At 41.2% G+C, this 25,162-nt stretch overlaps 1 long non-coding RNA gene across 1 annotated transcript; it reads right to left on the minus strand.

Moving 5' to 3' along the window:
• Positions 1-857: 857 nt before the first annotated feature.
• On the minus strand, positions 858-2,819 carry LOC111898341 (uncharacterized). The gene is made up of 2 exons (XR_008224292.1): positions 2,163-2,819; positions 858-1,052 (listed from the first exon to the last, which is right to left on the minus strand). It is a non-coding gene; the product is annotated as an uncharacterized LOC111898341 (long non-coding RNA).
• Between the last annotated feature and the right edge of the window lie 22,343 nt (positions 2,820-25,162).

A 25,162-nucleotide genomic window follows, 5' to 3' on the forward strand; every position in this document is an offset into this window, starting at 1 on the left:
ATCACTTAAATTCAAATTTAACTTGTTTAACAACAATATTTAGTACCAAAAAGTCCTCAAAAAATATTAATAAGTCTAAATGTCGTGCTAGTAACACTCACAAGTTAAAACTATCAAACTAAATATTGTTGGAGAGAAAACACAAAACTTGATTGACCTCCAAACTTCACATAATTAACCCACATGGATCATTTCTTTAACAATTTCTACCACATGGACCTTTTTTGTAACAAATTTCTGCCGTACTGACCTCTTTTATTATTGTTTCCGCCACAACAACCATTTCTGTAACTATTTTATGCCACATAGATAATTTCTTGTTAGAACATTAATTTGAAAGGTTTTCCCATTTACAACAGTAAATGAAAGTAAAATATTGTAAATAGGAAGAAAATAAGTAAGTTTTTTTTTTCAATACATTTAAGATAACAATTTAAAAATGGAATTGATATATGCCACAAAGCCCAACTTCTAACATTAGCCTTCGATTCGATTGCAAACCAATTAAAGTAAACACTTGGCAGATGAAACTTAGAAATCTTTAAAGCCTTAACTAACTTGACATTATTTATTTAAAGACAAAAAAAACCTAATAATAAGATATTGTATTTGAATCTGGTTCTGGTGCATGATTCAAGTAAAGTGGGTGAAGTACATGGCCTTCTTTTAATTCCTAACAAATACATAAGCAACACATAACATAAAATAGTTGTGAATACGTTATTTATAACGACAAAAAATCAAAAGAAAATAACCCATGTATGCTATTGTTTTATGTTCAGATTAGTAAGGAAAATTAGTTTTAGAAGCCATGGAAACATGGGGAAAATAAAAGGTTGAAATAGGGTTGTCAAGTGTATAATGGAAGCATCTAAAAGATCACCAAAAAACAACAAAAGATAAGCTACAAAATAAAGACATAACAGGAATAGAGGAAAGATAAACCCAAGGGTATAATGGTCAATTCATATGTATAAAGATGAGAAACTAGCAGGAATACCACCAGATGTAATTTTTGAGGGAATTGAGCACACCAAAAAGCTTCATATGAACTACAACAACAATAAAAATTATCTGAGAAAATCTTCAATAAGAATTCCTTTTAACATGTTTTGCAAGAATCTAAAGTAATTTCCATTTTTAGTTAAAGGAAGTACAAGGTTAGTAAAAATCTATACAGGAAAACTAATAGTGGTGCCACAAATAAATTTGGTAAGAAATTCAAGAATCTACTTTAAGATGTTTTGTGACAATTTATAGCAAGATGATCATTCTATGCTTGATAGGGTACAGATACACTTACACTCAAATGTTGATTCTAAATTTCTAATTATACAAATGTCCATTCAGAAACTTGCAGATAACTGAAGCAATATATATCCACTCGCTGCCTAAATGCAACATTTTTTGGTATTAAAAATGTGTCAATACAGACAAACCACCCAACAGAATTTTCAAACGATAGTTGCTTGACTTACTGTGAATGTTAGCAAAGTGAATAAGAGATGATAGGTTTGACCCTTTTATAATACAAGAAGGTTGACAGTGATCTATCGATGACGATTGGGGGCATAAAAGCATCGAATGAAACACTAGTAGAAGCTACAATGAGAAAAGATTTATACAAGGGAGTCATTTTACTGGAGCAAAACACCCACAAGAAGACAGATTCGGTGAAGCCAGAGAATATTAAGAGGCAAAAAAAGTTTCAGTTTCCATATTTTGGAGAGAAACTTAACCTTAATACCAACAATGAGAATCATGTAGCTTCAAGTTACAAGCAGTTCGATATGAATGGAGTTAGCTAGTAACCAACAAGGTGTAATTTTGAACGCATAATCATCTTTTCTCAATAATGCCGTGAATAAGAACGTGGAGTTAGTATCTTTCCCAATGGATGTTTTACTTGAGGTCCCACAAATGGCACACAGACTTTATGAAATTGGACTAAGACAAGCTCTTAAGACTAAGCTCTGGTGATTACCTAACGGGAGACCCTAAGAGTACACTCTGAATTATTAGTAGCATGGCAACTGGACCGAATGGGGAATGGAAAATCCGGATTAGGTAACTATCGTGGATTTTATGATGACATTTTCAATGGAAATCCAATAACTCAAGATATAGGGTTTGAGATGAATGTAAGGGATCCGAACTCGTACCTATTCAACGGGCAGAAAAAAAGATGAAATCGATGATGACATATAGAAATCTTCAATCCACGGTGAGATACCGAGATGGATTTAATCTTGAATGAGATTCAACCAACGAGATGCCGAGATTTATCCAGCAGCGAACAAGGAGATGATATGCAGGAGTGACGAGGATTTTGGATATTGGAAGGGATTGTGATTTCAGGGGATCCAAAAATTTCAGATGTGCTTTCTGAGTTTTGACCTAGAAGTTAAAAAGAGTATGTGCAACACCTTCAATGGTGGAGGGAAAAAGGAGCGGGAAATGAAAATTAGCAGGAAAAATAACTAGCGCTCAACAAAAATTAGAACTTTGAACATGATACAGTGGCATATAAAATATGTGCCACTAAATGTAATTTGGTTTGTAGTGTAAACTGTAAAGAAGGGGATGACCAAGATGATCGACAGAAGGATTGCTGCCTTCGTCAAGGCTGAGTAGCAGTGACTAGAGTTGCTAACTATTAGGAAGTGATTGCAAGTCAACCTCCAATGATCAAAAGAAGAAGGATCAGGTTGATTAACACAGTATGGATGAAAGGGATAGAAGATGTTTTATGTGTTAGTATTTGACTCGTATAGACAAGAATCTAGTTTGTTGTGTATATTTAGCGATGTGGAAGGTCATTAGAGTGTAACCATTCATTCTTGTATTGTAGCTGAAGTAAGAACCTTATCATGGGTTGAGTTTACGACCCAATTAACAAGGATAAGGAATCTCCAATAAAGTCGAGTTTGTAACTCAATAGTTAGGACTGAAGGTCCATTGGAGGATAAAAGAACAAGTGCATGCTCAAACACTATCTTCTTCGAATAAGTGCACACTTAGTTGATTTTCACTCAGAAAAGATACGAGAATTCCAGTCGTTGTAGCTTATATGTGAATTTACAAGTGTCTTGTGTGCGTTCGTACCTAAGTGTTTCAGATATGGTTGGAAGGATCATCACAAAAAGGTCAATTTTAGCATGACAAGGTTAAGTTTCCTAGAGAAAAGGGAGGGATCGTAATGATCAGCAACAGATGTTGTTCTTAGTGATTTCCATTACGTTAGTAATAGCCTCTTATACCAATTTGTACCCGTGTAAGTTGGTAGATGAATTCGTGCTTGAAGAGATTTTAATCAATCTGTGATTGTGTCATACAAGAAAGTCACTCATTGTAGTCACAAGCATCAACACTATATTGAAGATGTTAAATTCATTGATATGTCAATCAGGAGTTCTTTCAAGAAGAAAGAAAATTACCAATCACAGAGACAAAACTAGTATGGGATTTGATTGATCGTAAGTAGAAAAAAGTGAGGGTTCGAACCCAAGTTGGGGGGGGGGGGGGGGGGGGGGGAGCCTACCATTAAGACAAAAGTGCAAAAGGCAATTTTAGTTTGACACCAAGAACCAGAAAGGTTGCAACACCAAAAGCTAAGTGAGAATTATTAGCTTTGATTGTTGTTATGAAGATGGTAGAAAGGATGTCTTGATTGGAAAGTGAGAAAACAACATTTATTATTGTGAGGGAACTTGAAACCTTTACATGTGCCTACGGGTAGATGGGACAATCTTATATTAGATCTTGTCATCAAGTATCCCAGGATGAAGTAAAACCATGATATGTTATGAGTTATAACTGACCAAGCGATGAAGTTATGCCTTTATGGGCATCAAGTCGATGGAGAATTGGTCTTTAGAGAATATTTTCGTGAGACTTATTATCCTAAATGGGTAAAGGTTTTGATTATTCTCGAATTTTTTACGAATACTTATGTTAGCAACAATATGGAAACTGTTAAAGTCTGACAAAGCCGAAACCCGAAAGGGACACATATCAATAAAAATCGTGAACTTTGTCATCTTAATCCTTAATGATAATTGTTGGATTAATTGTCTAAGCCAATAATTGAAATTAGTATATACTTGAATTTTAGATTTGTTTGCAACAACAAATAAAGAGGTATGTAAACTACCTTTTGAATTCTGATTTCATTAGGGTTTTGTAGTCTGATTTCATTAGGGTTTTGTAGTTTGATAGTTCCTAATAGAATTAATTGTTAACTGTTTTTCTGCTTAGATCATTGCGTTATAACCTACGTTTCCCATCAGTGAGATCAGAAACTATGAATATCTTTCATCTAATTGCACATTGGTGAATCGATCAAACAATAATTTTTGATTTTCTAGATCTCACAATGTGAGAGTTTAAGCTCACGACGTGAGATCTGTCGGATTTGAAAATTTTGAATTTATCTACCTAATCTGTTTTACATGCCTTTTATTTGGCAATGATTTGTTTTAATATCTGCCAAATCCAAATTTGTTGCCTATTTGATAATTAAATAAAAGCCTACAAATTATGAGATAAATCTTTGACCTAATTAATTATTTATGATTAATATATTTAATTTCATTAATGTATAAATGATTAATTTAGATATTGACTAAGGTTGGGTTTTGAGCACTATAACACTCCTATGGTGAACATGCAACCCTAAATGCTTTGGATCTATGTTTTCTCTAATTATACATGCATTTTCAATTTTTCCAAAGCATTCACCCAAGCTAGCATACAATTGAAGTTGTATAATAAAACTTAGTTTGGATACTTACCTCTTAAGTAGGGTAGAGTTCTTGACCTTTGAAATCTTGAGCACCTCAAGTGTGATGCCTCTAATGGTTCACAAACACCAATATGCAAGAGGAGGCTTTAAGAGAATAAGTTACTTGACTCCAAAGAGTGTGTAGCCAATTTTGGCTTATGGGATCACTATTTATAATGTGGAAAATGCTAGGGTTACACTTTGTAAACCCTAATGCTCCATGACTTTTCACATTCTTATGCTCCATGGGTTTCAACTTCCATGGATTATCTTATTGGTTTAGCCCAACTATATAGTCATGGATCATTAGCCCACATTACAAGAATCATTGATTTACATAATCAATCCCCATTAATTTAATAAGTCTCTTTTGATCACAAAATTAATTCCAAATTAATTCTTGATCAATACTAATTAAATAATAATATTAATATATTATACTTGTAATATATTAATAAATCACAAATAATCTTATTCTAAAAAAATCCATCCTATCAAATTGCACTGGTGAAGGCAACCCAAAAGGACCATGCTACTATCAGGTCAAGTACATCCCAGTTATAGTTATAGGCTTAGACACCAAATCCAACAGTCTCCTACTTGGATAAGTCTAAATAACTATAGCTGCCAATGTTACTTTGGGATCTGACTTAGCAATTGTAAACTTTCAAAAGTTGCTGTCAACTCTGACCCAGTCAGTAACACATCCTTTAGATAAGGGATCATATAATCCTCTGCTCTCAAGATATTAGTTGGACAAATACATGGAACAATGTCATACTTATTGTCTAGCAGTTTGTTTCCCGATTTCCGATTCGTCTGACATAGGACATAACTAAACACATCAATGTAGTTCTGACCGGGCTTCGCACATAAGTCAAAACAGAATCACGAGGGGCCCAAGATATCGCTTTTAATCCTCTTTAGGTAATAGATAAACTTCGACATTATATGCTTGTACTAACTACTCATCAAATCATGCACAACAACATGTTTTATAACATCAAGTTACTGATTCGTTTTCATGCCATCAATGCATAACCAACTTGTAGTCAACAACTCATATATCTTGGTTTGAAGACTTATATGATATTATCATCTCACGATCACTCGTGATAAATTCCATGAAGTGATTTAAGTGAGCGTGGTTTGATCCAATACTCAAATCTTATTTCAGAAGTACTCATGGATGGTGTAGCAAACTGTTTCTATGCATAACTCCTTAGACAATCTACAAGCCAACTCATGACAGTCTTCTTTCATACTTACTTCCAACGCATGATCGACTATGGATAGTTTGAATAAATCTTATTATTCTGGAAGTCAAAACATGCAAAGTGAAACAATATTAAATGATTGAAACAAGACAATAACTTTACTTATAAATAAAACTTCTTTTATTCAATCATCAAATGTCAATTACAATTTAGCTATTACAAGTTTCAGTTTATCTAATCACTAAAACTAATATCGTCCGTTAGCCCAATGCCCCTTGTATCTTGTAAGTGCTTAACCCTAGTCAGTCCCTTTGTCAGGGGATCTACTGGGTTGTCCTCTGACGATATCCTCTTCACCATGAGGTGTCCTTCTTCAACTTGATCTCTTATGAAGTGGTAAATGGTAATTGCTATCGATATGCCTGAATTTACCATGATCTCTCGGTTCCTTGGTTAAGGCAACCGCCCCTTCATTATCCATAAAATCTCCAAAGGCTCCTTTATGGATGGAATTACTCCAAGGTCTCCGATGAAGTTTTTCAACCATACCGCCCCCTTCGCTGCTTGGAACTTTTCCATGTTACTGCTCCTCCGTTTAGGGTAAATATCCAGCCTGACTAAGAGCGGAAATTATATATGTCGGTCTGAAAGCTCGTGTCGCTATATCTTGTTACTCTCAAGTCATCACTCCCACCGAGGGTAAGGATCCAGTCCTTAGTCCTCCGTAGGTATTTAAGAATGTTCTTAACTGCAGTCTAATGAGCTTTACCAGGGTTCCCTTGATATCTGCTAACCATGCTCAAAGCAAAGGCCACATCAGGGCGATTTCAAGTCATAGCATACATTATCAAACCAACTGTGGAAGCATATGGTATATGACTTATTTCTGCTATCTCAGCCTCTATACCCGGACTCTGAGTCTTACTCAGTTTGGTATTTCCTTGGATAGGTAAATCACCTTTCTTGGAGTTCTCTATGCCGAAACGTTTCAACATCTTGTCCAAGTAGGTGGTTTGACTAAGTCCTATTAGTATTTTACTTTTGTTTCTCAATATCCTTATCCCTAGGATATAGGCAGCTTCTCCGAGGTCCTTCCTAGAGAAACACTTCCCATGCCAGGACTTAACCTACTACAAGGTTGGGATGTCATTTCCTATGAGTAGTATGTCATCTACATACAATACCAGAAAGCTCACTATACTTCCACTAGCTTTGACATATATACAGGACTCATCCTCGCTTCTCGAAAATCCAAACTCTTTAACTTTCTCATAAAAAAAAAAAGATTCCATCTGCGAGATGCTTTTTTAATCCAAAAATGGATTTCTCAAGCTTACACGCTCTATTAGGGTACTTTGAATTGACAAACCCCTCTGGTTGACTTATGTAAACATCTTCAGCCAACTTTCCATTAAGGAAAGCGGTTTTGACATCCATTTGCCATATTTCATAGTCATGAAATGCATCTATGGCTAGCATAACCCTTATAGAGTTAATCTTCGCTATATAGCACCCGGTTCCTGGTACGTAAATGATATTTGAGTATTTCCTTTCTTTTAGCCTTGGACTCGGCGAGTCATAGGTCCGACTCGCCGAGTGGATGCGGGACCCGGGACACGTTTAAGTTGGCGACTCGGCGAGTCCATATCCTGCACTCGGCGAGTCACAGCTGTTGGATGAAACCCTAAGTTTCAGGGGTTTGCACCCTATTTAAAGGACTTATCTGCCCCAGGCCAGCCCCCATTCACTCCCCAGAGCTCCCCAACCCTCGTTTGTGCTTTTTTCTTTGAAGATTGAAGTTTTGTTGTGTGATTTTGAAGGCTTTGAAAGAGGAAGGAAGTAGATCCATAAGAAAGGAAGCCATCCAGGCCATTATTGTGTTCTTCCAGCAGTTCCTTGGAGGTATAACCCGTTTTCCCCATGATTCTATGCTTAGTACTTCATTTGGGCCTTTCTTGGTCAAATCCCCAAGTTTTTATGTGCATTATATGTCGTAATAAGGCGTTTGGCCTTTGGATCTAGGCATGATTGAGCTCCAGGGGCTCAGATCTGTTAGCTTTTTGGCCCCATGTTGCTTGTTAGCCCTAGATCTACCCTTTTGAGACATTTTGAGCCCTAAAATCCATATTGATGAATATCCACACGTAAAGTTGGAAACTTTACGTGTGATTCGTGTCCTAGAAGTCCAGATCTATGAATGGCTTGGATTGGAATCGAGCAAATCGGTATATTTTAGGAGTGCATGGCAATGACTCGGCGAGTCGTTCATGTGACTCGGCGAGTCTGTTCGCGAGTCTCCGAGTTTGTCCCCTTTTCGTAGTGTCGAGTGAGCAGTGAGTCATGGGGTGTGGCTCAGTGAGTCGGAAGCTTAACTCATCTATGGAGGTACTCGACGAGTCAATGCCCTGACTCGGCGAGTTCAAGGCAATCTCCTTAGATCAAGAACAGACTCGACGAGTTGTTCATACAACTCGGCGAGTCTTAGCATGTGTGTTCATCGGATGAAGATGAACTCGACGAGTTGTTCATACAACTCGGCAAGTAGGACGAAGGACCTGAATATTGGTTAAGAAGGTGAACCCATCGAGTCGTTGCCTAACTCGACGGGTAGGATCGGGATTCAGGGCAGTCGTTAGGATAAGGACTCGGCGAGTTGGGATGCCAACTCGGCGAGTCGGGTCAACTGAAAGTTGACTCTGACTTTGACTTAGGGCATGGCCAGGGGTAAGATGGTCACTTTACCCAAAGGTCAGCGAGTAGTGTTTGATTGGGTATATTGTGGGAATTGCAGCCGGAGGATTTCCGGAGCAGCAGCAACAGTAGGCAATCAGTTCCCAATCAGATCAGCAGCTACTTCGAGGTGAGTTACCTTCCAGTAGCGGTGGGTCTAAGGCCACAACGCCGACCCACCAGTAGGAGACGTATGGTAGATGATTGTCTTTATGATATCATCTAGGTTTACTACTACCCAATATGTTATATGCTAGCATGATACGTTGTATGTGATAGTAGCCGAGTTCGGTTGTTAGGACCGACGGGTAGTCAGACACCCCAGATACGTCTGACAGTAAATGATGATATGTTTGCATGCTGGCTTGTTATGTTATATGCGATAGAGGTAGTATGAGGGGACCAGTCCCTGTGGTCGGTTGTTAGGACCGACGGGTAGTCAGCACCCCAGAATGGCTTGACATGGGTAGTCAGCGCCCCAGAATGGCTTGACATGGGTAGTCAGCGCCCCAGAATGGCTTGACATGGGTAGTCAGCACCCCAGAATGGCTTGACACGGGTAGGACGGCACCCCAGAATGGCCGTACCGGGTAGTCAGGCACCCCAGAATAGCCTGGCAGTATGTATGTTACGTGTTTGTATGGTATGTGGTACGATGGGGGAACTCACTAAGCTTTGTGCTTACAGTTTTCAGTTTTGGTTTCAGGTACCTCCTCAGCTAGGGGAAAGGAGCCGGCGCGGTAGCAGCATGACACACACACACTCTCCGATTTCCGCATTTACGAGCTTCACTGGGATTTGTACTCTGATATTTTGATTGAATGTATGAATTGGCTTTTAGACATGGTTCACTTGTGTTATAATTTGATCAGACAATGTTTTTAGCTTTTAATATTTTCTAAAGTAATGTTTTTTTTAAAACGAAATTTTTGGTCATGAAAATTGGGTCGTTACAAGTTGGTATCAGAGCCCTGGTTTGAGGGATTCGGACACGCCTTTGGGAGTGTCTGAACTCAAATCGAGGGATTAAAAGATTTTCTAAAAGAAAATGTTTTCTAAAATTTAGAAAAGAGTTTTGAGAAAGAACGAAGTGTGTGATGTGCGCGATCGGCCGAGCTCAAGTAAGTATCCCCAAGGTACCCATACAAGTTTATGTTATGTTTATCAGCTTTTGTAGAACAGCATGCTAGAATAGGACTAAGGATCTAGGAGTGATGCATTATGTGCCTGCTTTATGTGTTCCAGTTGTATGAGAACTTGCATGCTAATTGTTGAATAAACAGTAAGTAGGATAGCCTGCTTAGGTTATGCCTGGTAGTATGAGTTTAGCACTTTATGCTAGCTCAATTCCTGAGAGTAGATAGAGTTAATTGAGATTGTTAGCCTTATCTGAATGCTGCTTGCTTCGTGCTACGTGGGACTTTGAATAATGGGAGTTAGCCATTAGGCGAATACGTCACGTCACATGTGATCAGGGTTGAATAATCTTAGAGTGATGGATTTGATCCTACTGCGCAGCTCTTGTTTGAGTCCAACCGTTGTAGGGATGAGCCGGGTACTCGAAGGATTATCTGAGCCTCGTCACATGTGATGGTATTCGGGTAATGGCTAATTGGCATTACAAGGAGGCCTGCAGCAGTTGAGGACTGGTTAGAGTGGGACTAGATATTTCCCTAGGGCAAGCCTAGGATGAGTATAGCAGTAATCAGCAGTAGTGAAAGGGATCTGGTGGAGTCGAGGCATTCCTTGAAGAAGGTACGGATAGATGTGGAAGGTAGTATGGGCCCGTACTACTGAAAGCAGAGGATCCGTACCCGAATCAAGGATGGCCAAGATAAGACCAGGGAACTTGTAAGTAGATGTGATCCCTCAGGGAGTATCAGTATCACTAATGATTGTTGTGATGTATTGCAGAATGGTGGTACTTCGATCGAGGCCGGTAGATGGCGGTTCAGGAGAGGGGTCAGGTTCGGGATCAGGTTCCGAGCCGATTGATGAGGGACTACGCGAGTTCATCGCGTCAGAGATTACCAGAGGTATCCTTGAGTCGACCCCCATTCTCTTTGGGTCGATCAAGGAAGGGATCATGGAGTTGATGGAGGATCGCCTTCGGGCATTCAGGAGTGATATGGCATCTGGCCAGTCGGGATCTCGCACACTGTCCTTCAAGGACTTCAGGGGCAGTGGTGCGCCGTATTTCCATGGGGTGAAAGACCCCATTGCTGCCAGGCGATGGATTGCAGACATCGAGTCTGCCCAGTTGACTAGCTTCTGCCCGAGGGGTCGAAGGTGAGGTATGCAGCAGGATGTTTACGGGACCGAGCCCGGGATTGGTGGGAGTCAGTGGGTGACTCGTTGGGAGCCTCAGCTATCGAGGCTATGACCTGGTCGGACTTTGTGACCAGGTTCAGGGCAGAGTTTGCGCCGGCTGTCGAGCTTCAGCAGCTGGCCAGGGAGTTTCTGGATATGAGACAGACGACGGAGACTGTGGCGGAGATCACCGCCAAGTTCCGGGAGAGGGCTTTGTTGGTGCCCCAGTACGCTGGTGACGAGGACATGAGGAGGACTCGTTATCATGATATGCTACGAGCTGACATCCGGGAGCATGTTAGCTTTTCGGCTTGCCTTACCCTGGACTCTATGATTGCCAGGGAGAGGGAGATAGATTTGGAGCACATCCGGAAACGGAAGTTGGAGGAGGGACAGGCAGGAGGGGCTTCGGGGAAGAAGCCCAAGGGATCAGATGGTAGGCCGAAAGGCCAGTCAGGACCGAGCCGCTGCAGGAAATGCGGAAGGCCGCACGAGGGGGCGTGCAGGATGGGATCATCAGGCTGCTACAAGTGCGGCAAGTCCGGGCACATCAACAGGGATTGCACTGCTCCGGCAGCAGTTATTCAGACATCAGAGTTGCTGTGTTTTCACTGCAACCAGAGGGGCCACAAGAAGGCCAATTGCCCCCAGTTGACAGTTTCAGCACCGGTGAAGGCGCCAGCTCCAGCGACCCTGCGGATCACGGATGGCCGGCAGGGCAAGTCAGAGGCTCCAGTGGTGAGGAGCCGAGCATTTCAGCTGACTACCGAGGAGGCACATGCCGCACCCGATGTGGTGACGGGTATGATTCTTTACCTCTATCTTATTTTTATAATGTTATGTTATTGATATGTGCTCTGTATGTATGCGTATGCTTTAGGATCGTTCCATGTGAACGGCCTCCCAGTTCAGGTGTTATTTGATTCGGGTGCGTCCCGATCATTCGTTTCCCTTGCGCTTAGCAGGAAGTTTCATGAGTCATCAGGCGAGTTAGATTGCCCTTTGGAGGTGGAGATTGCTGATGATCGATCGGTACGAGCATCGATGGTGTTCTGAGATTGCGTGTTGTGGTTGTTCGAGGAGCGTTACTTTGTAGACTTGGTTCCCATACCGTTGCGTGGGAACAAGGTGATTATTGGCATGGATTGGTTGAGCCCTAATGGGGCGGTGATAGATTGCGCGCAGCAGCTAGTGCGGGTCAGGACCCCAAGCGGGGGAGAGTTAGTGATTCATGGTGAGAGACCCCAATATGGACCCGCTGTATGTTCAGCAGCGAGGGCTAGGCGCTACCTTCAGCAGGGATGCGCAGGTTACGTCGCGTATGTGATGGATACCCGGGAGACGGGTAAGGCGACAGTGAGCGAGGTTCCGGTGGTCCGAGACTTTGCAGACGTTTTCCCAGAGGAGCTTCCTGGGATACCTCCGGAGCGACAGGTGGAGTTCAGGATCAACCTTGTCCTTGGTGCGGCTCCGATAGCCAAGGCACCGTATCGGTTGGCTCCTCCCGAGATGCAGGAGCTGTCTACGCAGCTGCAGGAGCTGCTAGACAAGGGGTTCATTCGTCCGAGCAGTTCGCCATGGGGAGCCCCGATCCTGTTTGTGAAGAAGAAGGACAGGTCGCATCGGATGTGTATAGACTATCGGGAGTTGAACAAAGTAATTGTGAAGAACCGTTACCCACTTCCGAGGATTGATGACCTCTTTGACCAACTTCAGGGAGCATCTTGGTTCTCCAAGATAGATTTGCGTTCGGGTTATCATCAGAAGAGGGTCAGGGAGGAGGATATGCAGAAGACCGCGTTTCGGACGCGCTATGGCCATTATGAGTTCGTGGTGATGCCGTTTGGGCTCACCAATGCTCCTGCCGCGTTCATGGACCTCATGAACCGTGTGTGCAGACCGATGCTGGACCGGTCTGTGATAGTCTTTATCGATGATATCTTGGTTTATTCCAAGACTCGGGAGGAACATGAGGAGCATCTGAGAGAGGTGTTAGAGACCCTGAGGAAGGAGAGCTTGTATGCCAAGTTCTCCAAGTGTGAGTTTTGGTTGCGCGAGGTGCAATTTCTTGGACACCTCGTCAACCAGCACGGGATTCTGGTTGATCCGGCCAAGGTCGAGGCCGTGATGAGATGGGAGGTTCCGAAGTCTCCATCTGAGATTCGGAGTTTCCTGGGATTGGTAGGCTACTATCGGAGATTTATTCAGGATTTCTCCAAGATAGTCGTGACCCTGACGCGGCTGACGAAGAAAGCCGTGGTCTTTCGGTGGGGGCCCGAGTAGCAGGCTGCATTTGAGACACTGAGGCAGAGATTGTGCGAGGCGCCGATCCTAGCCCTGCCAGAGGGCGTGGAGGATTTTGTAGTTTATTGTGATGCGTCCATTTCTGGGTTGGGCGCGGTGCTGATGCAGAGGGGGCATGTAATTGCCTACGCTTCGAGGCAGCTCAAGCCTCACGAGACGAACTACCCGACACACGATTTGGAGTTGGGGGCGGTGGTCTTTGCCCTCAAGATTTGGCGGCATTACCTCTACGGGGTTCGATGTACCATCTACACGGACCACAAGAGTTTGAGGTACCTCATGGATCAGCCGAATCTGAACATGAGGCAGCGTCGATGGTTGGACGTGGTGAAGGATTGTGATTGTGAGATCCTTTACCACCGGGGGAAGGCCAATGTGGTGGCCGATGCGCTTAGCTGCAAGGCGGCACCGATCAGGGACGTTTGTATGAGGATGACCGTGGTGACTCCCCTGTTGGAGCAGATTCGGGAGGCTCAACAGGAGGCTATCAAGGAGGAGCATCGGAAGAGCGAGCGTGTGGTGGGTCAGGTTTCCTCCTTTGATTATGATAGCCGAGGGCTTTTGACACTACACCGTAGGGTGTGGGTGCCGTATCACGGAGGCGTGCGCCAGATTTTGATGGAGGAGGCGCACAAGTCCCGATTCTCCATTCATCCCGGGGCGACGAAGATGTATAGGGATCTTTGTCTAGAATATTGGTGGCCCTGCATGAAGCGGGATGTGGCATGGTATGTCGAGCGATGTTTGACCTACAGGAAGGTCAAGGCCGAACATCAGAGACCGCATGGCAAGATGCAGCCGTTGGATGTTCCACTGTGGAAATGGGAAGATATCATGATGGATTTTATCACGAAGCTTCCCAGGACCGCACGTGGAGTGGATACGATTTGGGTCATCGTGGATAGATTGACCAAGAGTGCTCACTTTATCCCGATTCAGGAGAGCATATCGGCTGAGAAATTGGCCGACATCTACATCAGGGAGATTGTGGCACGACATCAGGGAGATTGTGGCACGACATCTACATCAGGGAGATTGTGGCACGACAGGGATGTGCGTTTTACTTCCAGATTTTGGAAGAGATTCCATGACGATTTGGGCACTCGTTTACATTTTAGCACTACCTTTCACCCGCAGACGGATGGGCAGAGCGAGCGGACCATCCAGACTCTAGAGGATATGCTGCGGGCGTGCGTGCTGGACTTAGGTGGTAGCTGGGATACCTATCTTCCCCTGGCCGAGTTCTCCTACAACAACAACTATCATGCGAGTATCGACCGCCCTCCCTTCGAGATGTTGTACGGACGAAGGTGCAGGACCCTGATATGTTGGGGTGAGGTTGGCCAGAGAGTCATGGGGAGCACCGAAGTGGTGCTCAAGACGACCGAGAGGATTCAGCAAGTCCAGAGCAGACTTCAGACTGCTCAGAGTCGGCAGAAAAGTTATGCCGACAAGCGTCGATCCGACTTGGAGTTTCAAGTCGGGGATATGGTTCTCCTGAAGGTGTCGCCTTGGAAAGGCGTCATCCGATTCAGGAAGCGGGGCAAGTTGGGCCCGAGATTCATCGGACCGTTCAGGGTCGTAGCCCGGGTGGGCAAGGTGGCGTATAGGCTGGACCTGCCAGCCGAGCTCAGCTAGATCCACAACACTTTCCATGTCTCTCAGTTGCGAAAGTGCCTAGTGGACGATTCTGCGGTGGTACCTTTGGAGGATATTCAGGTTGATGACAGCCTGAATTACATTGAGCGCCCAGTCGCAATCCTCGACAGGAAGTCGAAGGATTTGAGGAACAAGAAGGTGGAGCTAGTGAAGGTGCAGTGGCAGCACCGCAAGGGTTCGGAATGGACTTGGGAGCCGGTGGACGAAATGATGGAGCATTATCCCGAGCTGTTTCAGGATCGAGCAGCAGACTTCGAGGACGAAGTCTAAAATAAGTGGGGGAGATTTGTAGCACCCGGTTCCTGGTACGTAAATGATATTTGAGTATTTCCTTTCTTTTAGCCTTGGACTCGGCAAGTCATAGGTCCGACTCGCCGAGTGGATGCGGGACCTGGGACACGTTTAAGTTGGCGACTCGGCGAGTCCATATCCTGGACTCGGCGAGTCATAGCTGTTGGATGAAACCCTAAGTTTCAGGGGTTTGCACCCTATTTAAAGGACTTATCTGCCCCAGGCCAGCCCACATTCTCTCCCCAGAGCTCCCCAACCCTCGTTTGTGCTTTTTCTTTGAAGGTTGAAGTTTTGTTGTGTGATTTTGAAGGCTTTGAAAGAGGAAGAAAGTAGATCCAGAAGAAAGGAAGCCATCCAGGCCATTATTGTGTTCTTCCAGCAGTTCCTTGGAGGTATAACCCGTTTTCCCCATGATTCTATGCTTAGTACTTCATTTGGGCCTTTCTTGGTCGAATCCCCAAGTTTGTATGTGCATTATATGTCGTAATAAGGCGTTTGGCCTTTGGATCTAGGCATGATTGAGCTCCAGGGGCTCAGATCTGTTAGCTTTTTGGCCCCATGTTGCTTGTTAGCCCTAGATCTACCCTTTTGAGACATTTTGAGCCCTAAAATCCATATTGATGAATATCCACACGTAAAGTTGGAAACTTTACGTGTGATTCGTGTCCTAGAAGTCCAGATCTATGAATGGCTTGGATTGGAATCGAGCAAATCGGTATATTTTAGGAGTGCATGGCAATGACTCGGCAAGTCGTTCATGTGACTCGGCAAGTCTGTTCGCGAGTCTCCGAGTTTGTCCCCTTTTCGTAGTGTCGAGTGAGCAGTGAGTCACGGGGTGTGGCTCAGTGAGTCGAAAGCTTAACTCATCTATGGAGGTACTCGACGAGTCAATGCCCTGACTCGGCGAGTTCAAGGCAATCTCCTTAGATCAAGAACAGACTCGACGAGTTGTTCATACAACTCGGCGAGTCTTAGCATGTGTGTTCATCGGATGAAGATGAACTCGACGAGTTGTTCATACAACTCGGCGAGTAGGACGAAGGACCTGAATATTGGTTAAGAAGGTGAACCCATCGAGTCGTTGCCTAACTCGACGGGTAGGATCGGGATTCAGGGCAGTCGTTAGGATAAGGACTCGGCGAGTTGGGATGCCAACTCGGCGAGTCGGGTCAACTGAAAGTTGACTCTGACTTTGACTTAGGGCATGGTCAGGGGTAAGATGGTCATTTTACCCAAAGGTCAGCGAGTAGTGTTTGATTGGGTATATTGTGGGAATTGCAGCCGGAGGATTTCCGGAGCAGCAGCAGCAGCAGTAGGCAGTCAGTTCCCGATCAGATCAGCAGCTACTTCGAGGTGAGTTACCTTCCAGTAGCGGTGGGTCTAAGGCCACAACGCCGACCCACCAGTAGGAGACGTATGGTAGATGATTGTCTTTGTGATATCATCTAGGTTTACTACTACCCGATATGTTATATGCTAGCATGATACGTTGTATGTGATAGTAGCCGAGTTCGGTTGTTAGGACCGACGGGTAGTCAGACACCCCAGATACGTCTGACAGTAAATGATGATATGTTTGCATGCTGGCTTGTTATGTTATATGCGATAGAGGTAGTATGAGGGGACCAGTCCCTGTGGTCGGTTGTTAGGACCGACGGGTAGTCAGCACCCCAGAATGGCTTGACATGGGTAGTCAGCGCCCCAGAATGGCTTGACATGGGTAGTCAGCGCCCCAGAATGGCTTGACATGGGTAGTCAGCACCCCAGAATGGCTTGACACGGGTAGGACGGCACCCTAGAATGGCCGTACCGGGTAGTCAGGCACCCCAGAATAGCCTGGCAGTATGTATGTTACGTGTTTGTATGGTATGTGGTACGATGGGGGAACTCACTAAGCTTTGTGCTTACAGTTTTCAGTTTTGGTTTCAGGTACCTCCTCAGCTAGGGGAAAGGAGTCGGCGCGGTAGCAGCATGACACACACACACTCTCCGATTTCCGCATTTACGAGCTTCACTGGGATTTGTACTCTGATATTTTGATTGAATGTATGAATTGGCTTTTAGACATGGTTCACTTGTGTTATAATTTGATCAGACAATGTTTTTAGCTTTTAATATTTTCTAAAGTAATGTTTTTTTAAAACGAAATTTTTGGTCATGAAAATTGGGTCGTTACACGCTACTTGCAAGAAGGTATCATCCTAGTCAACTCCCGGAGTTTGAGTAAAGCCCTTTACAACCAATTGCGCCTTATATGTGTGTACTTTCCCATCCATGTCATTCTTCTTCTTGAAGATCCATTTGCACCCGACTAGAACCAGGTACATTTTCAACCAAGTTCCAAACTTGATTGTCATACATGGACTGAATCTCGCTGTCCATAGCCTCTTTCCATTTTGAAAAGTCGGGGCCTGTCATGGCTTCCTTGTAGTTATTAGGTTCATCCAGATTTACCAGTGTGCTATCATTGATAAATGTATCACCTTTTGCAGTAATATGGAAACCATAAAACTCAGGTGGAACTCTAACTTTATTGGAACGCCTCAGAGGTACGGACTCGTCAATCGGCTCCGCCGGAGTTTCCTCCTCGGGTTAAGTGCTAGTGTTGGAGGTTCCTTCACCGCTTTATTCTTGAAGATCTTCATGGTGAATTTGCCTCCCACTTTCCCCTTGGCATATCAGTTCTCTCTCACGAAAGACTCCTCTCCTCACGACAAAGACAACATTGTCACTTGGTCTATAGAAGAGATATCCAAAGGACTTATGCAGGTAGCCGATGAAAATACATCGCTCACTCTGAGGTTCAAGCTTATCATGAGTCTCGCATCTCACGAAAGCCTCGCAAAACCAAACTTTGATGTGGTCTAACGAGGGAACTTTCCCGGTCCACATCTTGTAAGGTGTTTTGGAAACCTTTTTAGTAGGGAGTAGATTAAAGATATGGGCTCAGTCTCTAAGGCATAACCCCAGAATGGGATAGGTAACGAAGCTTGAATCATCATGGAACAAACCATTTCTAGCAAGGTTCTATTGTGCCTCTCAGCCACACCATTAAGTTGTGGTGTCCTAGGTGGCGTCAACTGTGAAACAATTCCACATTCCTTAAGATAGTCAAGCAACTAGATACTAAGATACTCTCCTCCTCGATCGGATCGCAACATCTTTATCTTCCTGCCCAATTGATTCTCTACTTCTTGCTTAAACTATTTGAACTTTTCAAAGGTTTCTGACTTGTGCTTGATTAAGTAGATATAGCCATATCTACTATAATCATCAGTAAAAGTCACATAGAAGCGGTTAGCATCCCTTGTGGCGGTTCTGAATGGCCCACACACATAAGTGTGTATGACATCCAACAGACCTTCACCCCTTTCACAAGTACCAGTGAAGGGTGACTTGGTCATCTTTCCAAGTAAACAAGATTCACAAGTGTCATCCGACTTTAAGTCGAATGACTCCAAAACTCCATCCTTTTGGAGTTAGGCTATGCGCTTCTTGTTAACATGTCCAAGACAAAAATGCCACAAGCATTCCTTATCCAAATCATTGGAAGAATCAATGTGTAACACATTATTTCCTATGTTATCTACAACATTCACAGTTTCATATACACCAATTCAAGGTAATGCTTCAAAATAAAATACACCATTGTAATAAGCATTAATACCACCAATTTCATTATTAAAAGAAAAGGTAAAACCTTGTTTGTACAAACTATCAAAGGAAATAATAGTTCTCGTCATATCGGCCGAGTAACAACAATTATTCAAATCTAAATTTAAACCATTACTAAGCAATAAAAAATAAACTCCAATCTTGGTCACATGCGACATTTTCCTATTCTCCCATGATTAATTTTATATTCCCGGGCTCCACATCCCTACATCTTTTTAGTCCCTGCAAATCAAAACATATTTGAAATCCACAACCTGTATCAAGGACCCAAGAATTAGCATGTGATGAGTTATTAGATCGAATAGTGTAAATACCTGCAAAGGAGGGTTTGATCTTCCCATCCTTTATGTCCTGCAAGTACTTAGGGCAGCTTCGTTTTTTTGGGTTTTTTAGTATAATACAACATCCTATGGAGCACATACAACCCTAAATACCTTGGATCTATGTTTTCTCTATTATACATGCAAATATCAATTTTCCAAGGTATTGTTCTAACTAGCATAATATGAAGAACATATAATATAAATTATAGTAGAATTACATACCTCTTTGTTGTAGCTTGATTCCATGGAGCTTAAGAGCCTAGTGACTCAAGTGTGACACCTCAAATGGTTCACGCAACATCACCAACATCTTGGAATAACTTGAGAGAAAAGGTTCATATGCTCAAATTGTCTAGCCCTCTCATGTGTACACACACTAGTGCCAATTTCTTGAGCCATGGGGTCATTATATATGGTGGCTATTAGGGTTACACCATGTAACTCATGTCTTTCCATATTCTTCATGCTCCATGGGTTAAAACCTCCATGGAGTATCCATAGGTTACTCCATGGGTTTAGCCCAACATGAAGAACTATGGATCATAAGCCCACATATATAAGAATGAATGATTTACACAATCAATCCCCATATATTTAATTAGTCTCCTTTTAGTCACATAATTAATTCCAAACTAGAAAGGTTACCCCCGCTACGCGGGGGCCAGAAACTTTCAATGTTGTTTCCGAACCGATAAATATGACAGACGTAGAAAGTACAAGGATGAAAATCATGGACTTTGCCCCGGACCATTTTTTCATGTTTTTATGAAAAAGTGTAAAAGTTTTGACTTCAAGGATCAGAAGTGTCAAAATGGCTAAAGAATTAAAGGGGTAGGAATTAGCAACTTTTTAGAAAAGGGATCAAAGTTGTCAAACCGTTAAAGTTTTGTGGCCAAACTTTAAATATTAAAAGGTTCCTAAAAAGTGTAAGAATATTGATTGTAAGGACCAAAAGTGTCAAAATAGGTAAAGAATGAGGAGCAAAGTTGCCAAAAAACATCCAAATTTACTATTCCTAATTTTGAAGACCAACAATAGTACAAGGACCAATTCTGCCAAAAAAATAGCAAGTTTACTATTCCTTTTCTTGATAACTTTAATATATATATATATATATATATATAAAATTAATTCTTGATCAATACTAATTAAATAATATGATTTCATATTAATATATTAGAACTTATAATATATTAACAAATCATATTATCCTTTTCTCACAAAAGTCTATCCAAATTGTTCCGATGCAATGCAACCCAAATGGACCATGCCAATCGGGTCAAGTACATACAAATTATAGTTATTGACTTAGACACTAATCCAACTGTCTCCCACTTGGAGAAGTCTAAAACTATTATTGTGTATGACTTCGAAACCCAGTTAGCAATCGTAGCTCTTGAAAGCTGTTGTCGAACTCTGAACAAATCAATGACACGTCCATTAGATAACGGATCATTTATTCCTCCATTCTAGATATTATATGGACTGAGATATAGATTATAATCATTCTCTCTGTCCATTTGTTGTTTCCCGATTTTCGATTTATGACGACCGACTAATTGAACAACTCAAATCAGTCCTGGCTTCGCCAAGCACTTCGGGGTGTCATCACTAAATCATCGAGGGGCCCACAGATATCGTTTTTATCCCTTTAAGGGTAAAAAGAATGGATAAACTTCGACTCATATGCTTTTATACTACTTGTTGAATCATACACAAAGGCACGTTTTATAACATCGAGTTACCAATGCGTTTTCGTACAATCAATGTATAACCAAATCATAGGCAACAACTCATATCTCTAGGTTTGAAGAATAGAAGATATTATTGTCTCATGATCACTCGAGATAAAATCCATGAAGTGAGTCAAATGAGCGTGGGTTGAATCCTATACTCAGAACTTATGAGCACTCATGAATGTTGCAGCAACTCTTGCTGTGTCCACTACCTTGGACATCTACAAACCAGCTTCATGACTGTCTAGATTCATATCTACTTCCAACATATGACCAACAGTGGATGGTTTGAATAACTTAGTCATTCAGGAAGAACGACCTAGTTATTCTGGAAGTCAAAACATGCAAAGTGAAACACAAGAACAATCGAATCCAATATGGTCTCAGAACATATGAATATAAATGAAACATCTTTTATTTATCACCATATTAATTACCCATCAGTCATTGCATATTGTTTCAAACTATCAAATTTATACTTGAATTAAAAACAATAGTTGTCCCATGCTCCAAGCATGTACACTATGTTTTTCTAAACACTAGTCATGCCATACACCAAGTATGCACACTAAGTTTGTCTATGATCTTTACTTTGTGAAATAGATCGATTGAACATAATTCCAATGATTCTCATTTCACAATCCCAAATCCTTACTGCAAATGCAAGAATTCCAAACTCCTGCGATTTACCTAAATCTGTTAGATTTTAAACTTATATGCATTGATCCTCTTGTAATGATTATGCGCAAAGTCACAAAGACTTGTCAACAGACATTACAGAGTATTCCAATGGAGATCATTCTATGGAAACGAAGTCTCAAATTCAAAGTACACTGCTTTGAACATCCTTCTTACATTAAGTTTCCTAATCTTACATAGATTTAATGAATAACTTCCACCTATGGGAACATTTCCATATTCCCATTTTGACTATCACTCCTTAACAAGATTTGCTTCTTTTCAGAATATCTCAATATGGTCCTTCCAAAATTTACACCATACTTCCAACTGTCCTTGAGCAACCAATATTTGGTAAACCTTAGATTTTCCTCAACAATTGCTTAATCATTTTATTCATATAGACTTTTCCCCTCTTAATGCCCCGAGCATTTGGAAAAAATAGAAAGGATGAATATTATAGCACATGCAATCGATCCTATATCCGAAGCATATGGGACACGATTCATGATGTCTCACATAAAGACTAGACCAGTCTTTTGCTCTAATATTTCTATTTCTATTTGCTAAGTTCTCATAATTCAGATTATGAAAAGGGATGCCGTAATCATAATCGAATTTTAGAACGCAAATAATGGACTCATATATAGAATTTCCTTATGTTGAGCCATTCCAACATAAAATTTATATATATATATATATATATATATATATATATATATATATATATATATATATATATATATATCCTTGACTAAAGATGATTAAAACCTCAATCGAAGCTTTTAGAATTGAAATGAAGTATAATTTATTCTCCCTTAATTATAGCAAAACAACTTTTTCCCAATTAAAACCTTTTTTTTTCTATAATTAACATTGCTAACTTGCAACAATTATCATAATTATCTTGCTCCCACTAACATGAGAATTATCAGCATAACACTTATGCTACCACTAGCTTTGACATGTACTCAGAAATCAGCTGGACCTCTAGAAATCAATACTTTATTGACTTTCTTACCAAAGTTCAAACTTTTGATATGAGATGCATTGATAAAAACTTTATCAAAATCTTACACCTTTCCTTAGATAGCACACATGTGTGTCTAATCTATTTCAAGACTATGAAAAGGGATGTCGTAATCATAGTCTCAATTGTTCAGACCTTTGTCATTCCTCACAAGTCTATGTTAGTGTGCCGGTTAACCACAGACGCTCCACTAACGACTTTGAGAATGCAAATATCACAAATTCTATCTACCTAAAATCTACTTAGTGAAAGTGTTTCCTCACAATCATTTTCATGAATCGGAGAGAAACCTTATGACACTTAGATTTTTATGGTGTATGTGTTCCTATCCATGTGAATTTATCAAAACCATAATCACAAGACACAGTTAATGACAAATCCAAACTCATATGGATTGAACTTGTGCAGTCTTAACTTCTTTCCACTTGGCAGCACAAGGGCCTGCCATTGCTTCCAAGTTGTTATGCAACCAATTGAAAACTCTTAGAACTAATATGCAAAGCCAACTTTCACTGGAATGGGCACAGAAATAGGAATATGTCAACACGATAGGTTATAAACCTCAAGTCGTGTGCTAGTGATAAACTACAAGTTTTACTCTTGATTAGATCTTGAAATTGTTTCATGTTTTAAGACTCCCACTGTCCTCTTGACATATAAGACTCTCTTGCCAAATATTCAAGAGATGGTGCAGATTCTTTATCAAGACAAACACTTCACATAATTGGCTTTAGTTGGTCTTTGTTTTATCCAAAACATTACAACTTACCAATTTCAAATGTACAAGAGTAGGACACTTTTACTCTTACATTTGACAAGTGTTATAAACCTTTCTTTAAGATATGTCACTCACGTTACAATCTTGGAGTATGACTCTAAGAATTGTTTTGGAACGAAGTATGACTCATCTTCTTGATTTAACTATTTCAACAATTCATGACTCCCCTTCTTAGCCATAAGAATGCACTAAGATGTCCTTAGAGGATGAACTGTGATATGGTCTCACAATCATTAAGATGATCATGAAACATGATACTAAAGTACTCTCCCATCTTTTCAGATTTGAGAAACTTTTATCTTTCTGCCTAATTTGATTCTTCTCATTCGTTTTTCCATACATCGAAACTTTTCCAATGCTTCAGAATTATACTTAAACTTCTAAGTATAACCATATTTACTAAACTTTAGTAAATCATGATGAATAGTCTTATCGATCTTTTGTGGTGGACTTGACCAGTGCACAAGAATGTGTACTCGATCCCTTAGTCCTTCACTTGACTCACATATACATGTGAACAAGGAATTAGTCTTAATTTTCCAAAGATGAAAATTCTCATTCATCATACTAGACAACTTGCATGATTTCCAAGTTTCTATCCAACTGAAACCTTAGGTGATGAGAATCTTTCCTAATTTGGTAAATTTAGAGACTACCACAAATGAAAGAATCAAATTCATATTTCCATTATTGCTAGAAATATACAAACATCAATTTTCCATAAGTGCCATTGCAAGGACATATAAAATAAAACAAAATTTTATTTATTTATCAAATGCAGAAAAACTTTCCTTACAATGCAACTTTAAATGGAAACTATGTTATTAAATATTTCCTAGCAATCTATCATAACTCTCTAAGTAGTAGCTCAAGAATCCGATCTTCGAACCATGCGATTGAAATCCATCTTCACGATCAGATTCAGCATACTCTTTTTCTAAGTTCCCTTCCCTTTGCTTGATCCTGCCATACATTAAAAATGCATTAAGAATCTTCAAATAGGAACTTAAGAGAGTTAGATAGTGGACTTACCTGAACAGAGTCAAGCTTTTTGAGTAGACCTTCTCTCAGAGCTTTCAGGTAGTTAAGGCAGCTTCGCAACCAATGCCCCTTCCTTTGGAAACAAAAACATATGGACCCTTTGGGAATGGTGCGCCGGACTATCTCAGACTTGCCTTTCTCTTTACCATTTGGTTAGCCGAGTTGACTATGGCCAATCCCTTTCCATTGGGAATAGAAAGCTTTTCTAGATATCCAATGTTACCATTTTCAAAGTCCATGGAAGTTTGGGAAGTTGATCTTCTAATCAAATTTTTTCTACCAGTGCTCCAAATCAATGTTGATTCAGCAGCACAAAGCAAATAGATAAGATCATTAAGGGTCAGGTCATAGTCTTTTACAAAGTAGTACATAAAGAACTCACTATGTGTCTTAGGAAGTGATCAGTCAACATCTAACTTCCTAAAGACTTTGACACCCAACTCTCCCGGCTTGTCAATATGTGACTTCATCTCCAAGATGTGAGCACACATAGACCTTGCTTGCCAATAGGGATTGAGTAACCTTGAACTTGTGGGTTAGTGAGAATAATTGGAGGAGGTGGACGGAGTGAAGAATGATTTCCGGGACATCATCTTCATTAGGAAAA

Source organism: Lactuca sativa, chromosome 5 (genome assembly GCF_002870075.4).
Source record: "Lactuca sativa cultivar Salinas chromosome 5, Lsat_Salinas_v11, whole genome shotgun sequence".
NCBI classification, from domain to species: Eukaryota; Viridiplantae; Streptophyta; class Magnoliopsida; order Asterales; family Asteraceae; genus Lactuca; species Lactuca sativa.